Source organism: Miscanthus floridulus, chromosome 9 (assembly GCF_019320115.1).
Source record: "Miscanthus floridulus cultivar M001 chromosome 9, ASM1932011v1, whole genome shotgun sequence".
NCBI classification, from domain to species: domain Eukaryota; kingdom Viridiplantae; phylum Streptophyta; class Magnoliopsida; order Poales; family Poaceae; genus Miscanthus; species Miscanthus floridulus.
The window spans coordinates 118,521,117-118,527,623 of NC_089588.1; positions in this window are offsets into that span (position 1 = coordinate 118,521,117).

The following is a 6,507-nucleotide window of genomic DNA, read 5'->3' on the forward strand; positions in this document are numbered from 1 at the left end:
ACGCAGCCGATGATTGACCCGGACGACAGACGCCGTCCCTGCGCCTGGAAGTCAACTTCCGAGGGTTTGATCCTCGGATCGACGTCACGGACGCAGACCGCATCGATTATGGATCTCCATTGGCTACCTGCTCAAGTTGGTCACCAACGGAACTACGGAAGCCTGCCTGACACGATTGTATATATGTTACTATTATACAATCTAGATTTTTGTTTTGATTGGTTTGGGTTGTCTGCTCACGCTAGTTACAGGACAGCCTCGCGTGTACGTGTGTTGGAGACTTGGAATCCGGCCGAATCTATGACTTTGCCCATGTTACGTTTTGTGGCGGCAATCCGCGTTGCGTTGCGTGCAGTGTGCGGCTGCAGCCGTGCGCAGACCCCCCGCTGGCATGCCACGGAATGGCTGGGCTCACGATTTCGTATTTCACCGAAAGAAAATGACAAATGAAATCTCAGAAAAGTTAAGGCTGCTATATCGCAGTCAATGTTCTCTAGAAATCGCGTATATTTTTCAGAGGCGGTTGCATAAAATGATTTGTACAGTCTGTTGATAACATGTCTCACCTCGAAAAATAGATTTCTAAACCCAGTTGATAACGTTGTCCACCTCTATAAAAATCAAATAAAAACAAAAAAGCACAGTGCATGTACGGCCACAGTGGCCGCACAACCGGGCTCCCTGAGGCAGCCATCCCCGTGCCCCAGCTGCTGCCCGCTGCCTGCGTTTGCGTGCGCCACGCCCGGCCGACCACCGCACCGCCACCGCGCCCATGTCTCGGTCAGCTATGACCACGCGCGCTCCTTGCCCAATTGCCCATACATGCCATGGACGGTGCCGCCTCGTGCCCTCGAGCTGTTGTGCCTGTGTGCGCTGCCGACATGTGCTGTTCGTGCCGTGGACATACTACTACAGAATTGGACATCACTATCGGCCTCATCACTATCGGATGTTAAGAAACCGACAATGATAATCTATCACTGTCGGTTTTTAGCTAAAACCGACAGTAATAGGATCAACCGACACTGATATTTTGATCTTTACTGTCGGTTTTAGCCAAGAACCGACAGTGATATTGGATTAGCACTGCCGGGTTTAGCCAAGAACCGATACTGATACAATCAGGGGCGGACACAACGGTGGGGTAGGGGGGCTCAAGTCCCCCCTACCCACATCGCAGCAGTGGAACCTCCTGTGGAGCCCACATGAATTTTTAGGCAAAGTTCTATATTGTAGGGGGGCTGAGACTTAAGATCCAACAGCAGTGTTGTTCAGCCTCCCTAAAATATTTTCTGGGTCCGCCGCTGGATACAATCACTGTCGGTTCGTGGCTTGAACCGACAGTGATATGCTGCAAGAAAACTTCATAAATTTCTCATATAATGTTCCATTAAGACGAACTTTATATCAAAGTTGTAGTACTTGACGAGATCTACAACTTTGTCGTTTAAACTTTTTTAAATTTAAGATCGTTTGGATGTCCAAATATTTTCATTTGAAATCATCTATATAACGAAAATTACGTTTGATTTCTCAAATTAAAAATTTGAATTTTTCAAACGACATCGGATGGAAAAATGCCCAAAACAAAAGTTGTAGATCTCAAAAAGTTATACAATTTTGTAGTTGACAACTTTTTCATTTGAAATCATTTACTAGTTCAAAATATTGTTTGAAATTAAATTTTAAAATTATCGAAGAACTCTTATTTCTCTTTTTAATCTCTGGCTAAAACTTGTAATTAGTCTTTCTCCCTCATGCTAACTTCAAATTTGATAATTTCTTTTTCTAAAAAATTCTAAAATCATGCTCTATCAATTTATTGTATTCTTACAACTATTATTTTCTCCATCTTTTCATGTGACTGTGTTTTATCTATTTGAATTTTCAATTTCAAAAAAATGGCAACTTCAAACGTCATTTTGGAACACTAAATGATTTCAGCTGAAAAAGTCATGAACATAGAAGTTGTAGAACTTATCAAGATCTACAACTTTTATTTTAGTCGTTTCTTCATCTGATAAAGTGGTAGTGACATTTTCACAATATTTACGTATCTCTCTTATAGTTTCATAAACTATAAGAGGAATATTTTATATTTGTGAATAATATTACTACCACTATGTCGGATGAATAAATGATCAAATAATCAAAATAAAAGTTGTAGGTCTTGAAAAGTTATAAAACTCTGTAGTTGATAATTTTTTGATTTGAAATCATCTTGTCAACAAAAACTATGTCTAAATTTCTAAAATTTGAAATTCAAATTTTGTAAACGACCTCGAATGGAGAAACTACTAAAATAAAAGTTGTATATCCCAAAAAATTATTAAACTTTATAGTTGACAACTTTTTGATTCGAAATCTTGTAAAAAAAACTACGTTTGAATTTTCAAAATTTTAAAATTTGAATTTTTTAAATGACCTCGGATGGACAAACAACAAAAACGAAAGTTGTAGATCTCAAAAAGTTATGAAACTTTGTAGTTGATAACTTTTTTATTTTAAATCATCTTGTCATGTAAAACTACGTTTGAATTTCTTAAATTTGAAGTTCAAATTTTGTAAACGACCTCAGATGGAGAAACTACCAAAACGAAAGTTCTAGATCTCGAAAAGTTATAAAACTTTGTAGTTGATAACTTTTTCATTTGAATTTTTTTAGAGTCCCAAATACTCATTTCAAAATTAGATGAACATAAAATGGCTAGGACGAAAATCTCATTCGGACACAAACAACTTGCAGGTGAAGTGGTTAAGGGCTGAAGACACAAAGCATGAGGTCAGGGGTTCGAGCGTCGGTGGCCGCGAAGCGTGTGTTTTTCGCGTGAAAAATTGTGTGACTTGTGACTTACGATGCCCGACCGTGTGGCTGTCCAATGGGGCCTCTCCCGAAACTAAAAAAATCCTTATTTTTTGGACTATTTTTTGGATTTCCTAAAAACCACATCAGTGTCGGTTCATAAGAATCGGTAGTGATGTCAACTCCACATCACTACCGGTTCAAAATTCGGCAGTGAAGGGGGATTTTAAACCGACAGTGATGTCAAAACTGGGGTAGTGCCAGAGGGGAAGTGTTGTGCTTTCATAGGCAGAAGAGAAAAGCAGCCTTGGAGGGGATAATAACGGGCAAGAAGTAATATATGGTTCTAGGTTTGGAAAATGGAGAGCCATCCATCTGTTTGAAACACCGGCATAGAAAAATTGTGGGAAAGACTCCGCCTATCTCTACATATCCAATCTTAATTTTAGGGGTGGCCACCTCTAGAAATAGCCTCTATTTTTAGAGGTGTCAAGTATACTTGTATAGAAATGATTTTTGTTGACGCTACGTTTCTTTTCATTGGCGGTCCATAAAAAGCAAACGCCACTACAAATCAAAAGTAGGCCCATGACTTAAAACCGATAGTGGACATCAGTTTTCACTACCGCGCTTATATATATAGAGGGACTTAGGGTTTCTATTGGAGTCGCTTCCTTAGCTGGTGACGCTTCCTCCTCCCACTCTCTCTACCCATGCACCGCCTTCCACACTCTCTCTGCCTCTCTCTCTATGTGTTGCCCTCTCACATGCACTCTCTCCTTAGCACCACCATTGGATTCGGTGCACCGAAGTGGATCTGAGCAGTGGTGTGGGATCAACTCTTCTTTGGTGGACAGTGGCAGGGGGTCTCCTTTCACGGGCGGCGGCTCGGTTCTTCTTCCGTGAGCGGCAGTGCACGGGTTCTACCTCCCCTTATGGTAGCGTGGGGGTGCACGTGGGCTTAGTGACATCCACATGAGGCTGAGGAGTCCTAGATTCTGAGACCCCACTTTATCTCCCAATCCCACTGTTGGAGGCAAAGGTCTCCAACGGGGTAGTAGTCAGCACAAGTACCGATGAGTTAGTGTTTCATTAATGAGCTACCAACCAACCATTACATGGGTTGCCCTTCCTCTTTTATAGGGCGCTCCCCTTGCTACCTTCATACATTACAATTTTACCCCTCAACTGCCTCGGTATATTCCCGTAATATTCCTACTCTAGCTCCATCACACGGGGGTCCTTCGGACCTTAGCCGCTTGCATTCCACCCTTGGCCTCCTAGCTCCGACGGTAGGCCCAACGGGGGCCCAATATCTCCTTCCCTTGCAGCGTTGTCTTCACGTCCTACCTTGAGGTCTTTGGCTTTTCTCAAAGGTCTGACTCCTTCCATCGCATGGACCAGCCTCTGCCCAACTGCTAGGTGTGGGCGGAGGCTCTCATGTATCCAACAAAGGCCCTGGGTGGTCATTTCCATGCCCCACCCGAGGGGGCCTCCGCCCACTCTTGGCCTTCAACGTGAAGGTCTTCCGGAGGTTCCTGCAAGGTGCCTGAAGAGAGTGTTAGAGGTTCATCTCAAGATTATCCTATGGCCTTTGCGAGTTCAAAGCCTGGTGTCCCAATAGTTCACCCCTTGAGGTTTCGGTCCGATGTGAGCGGGCCGTGAGCCTCAAAAAATGACATTGGTTTGGATCAGCGGAGGCCTGGCATCCCCCCTTCCCCCCTAGTCTTCCCATATCGGACCATTGGCTAAGTTGACGTGTCCCTTCGTGTTTGGTCGCAGTGGCCCGTGGATCGATACTTGCTCGAAGGGGCATGACTATTGGGTTTTTGGTGTGACCGTTGGCATGTGGAATGTGCAGCGTCGGTTCGATGCCTATATAAGGGGGTCGTGGAGGAGGCCCCCTACCCAAACGCTCGAGCAGTCGCTTTCACTAGCCTTGCTTCACTTTCTCCTGCTGCTCTGTTGTCGCGCTGCCTTCGCTTTGAGTGCTTAAGACTTAGCATTTTTCCTTGCTCGAGCAGTTGCTTCCTTGCTATAGCGCTGCCTTCAGCGGTGGCTTCACCTATTAGTTCTGATCTCCGCTGGCCGAGCTTTAGCGGTCCCTATTCCTGCTTGCTCGATGTTCACTCAGAGGGTTGGCTTCGCTTGTATGAGGAGTGCATGTCCGTTTCAGCGGAGGCCTAGGATTGTTTGGATAGCGTAGAAGCTTCTGTTGGAGATTTGGTCCTTGTTTTTTCCACGGAGAAGCCAAGGATAGAGATGGCCAAGTCCTGGGAGTTTGGGCCTACGCTGATGATCGAGGAGGCGATCAAGTCCCTAGAGGAGGAGGGTTGCTTAACAGAGGGTAAGGGTCGTTCCTCATGGTGAGACGGTCCCTTAGCCGGAGGTTGATGATGCTGTCGTGTTTAAGGACTTCTTCTCCTGCGGCCTTCGGATTCCTCCTGTGTACTTCCTTTGGCTTGTCCTAGAGACCTTCATGGTACAACTCCATCACCTGACGTCGAATGAGATTCTCACTTTGAGTAAATTCTGCTACGCATGCGAGACATATGGGTCTCCGCTAGACCTAGACACGTTCTGCACATTCTACAAACTTCAGCGACAGCTGAAGAAGGGGAAGGTTGATGGCGTTGAGGTGGAATACCAGTTCGCTAGCTGCACCTTCATGGTGAAGAGGGCTCAGAAGGAGGGCGGGTTAGATATCTCCTTCGCCCAGAAGAACAAATGGGAGAAGGACTGGTCCTAGTACTAGTTCTACGTGAATACCCCTGGGGTTGTTCCAAAGACCGGCCCCAAGGTGAAGAAGTACCCCTTTGCTTCAGTCATGGGGTAGATGAAGCCAGCAACTCGGGTGAGGCCTCCTTCGGATGTTGACGCGGAGAGGGCGGCATGAGATGCTGCCTTTGGAAAGGCATGATGAAGTTAGCAACTCGGGTGAGGCCTCCTTTGGATGTTGACACGGAGAGGGCGGCGTTTGATGCAGCATTTGGAAAGGCGTGCCGCTTCTCTGGAGGCCGGGATCTTGTTGAGGAGATGGTGGTATCCAACTTCTAGCCTCTTGGGAAGCACAAGCCTCGGATGACACTAGTGAAGATGAAGCAGCTGGTCTTTGGCAACGAGGAAGGGGAGTTCTACCCATGCTTCTATCTTAAGCAGGCAGAAGACGAGATGGATGAGGAGTTCATTGCTAAGGTAGAGGAGTCTGTGTCAAAGATCCTCGGAGAGGTCTCTGAGAGGGAGTACCTATCTTGCCGTGCCATCAGTGGCACGATGCCCCAGTTGAACTAGGTTTTTGAAGAAATGAAGGTTAAGTACGGGGACCGCAAGATCCCTGAGAAGATCCTGACGTTGGTGGAGGACAAAGCTACGAAGGCTTCGAAGTCCACCATGGCCCCTGCCACCACGGTGCGGGCTGAGTCACGGAAGAGGAAATATGGCGATGTTTCGAAGGCCGTCACCAAGAAGTGGAAGGTGGCGAAGGTCGCCATGGATTCAATGGAGGAGGTGGCCGAGAGTGGCCATGGTGGACCTAAAGCCACCCATGAAGCTAGTGCTATCGTTCTAGCACCGACCTCCGCTAGCTGCATGGTGGTAGACCTGATGGGCTCATCTATTGGAGCGGCAGTAGTTGTTGAGGCGAAGGCGGCGGTGGTGGACCCACTTCCCTGCATTCTCGACGATGACTCTTCAGAGTCAGAAGG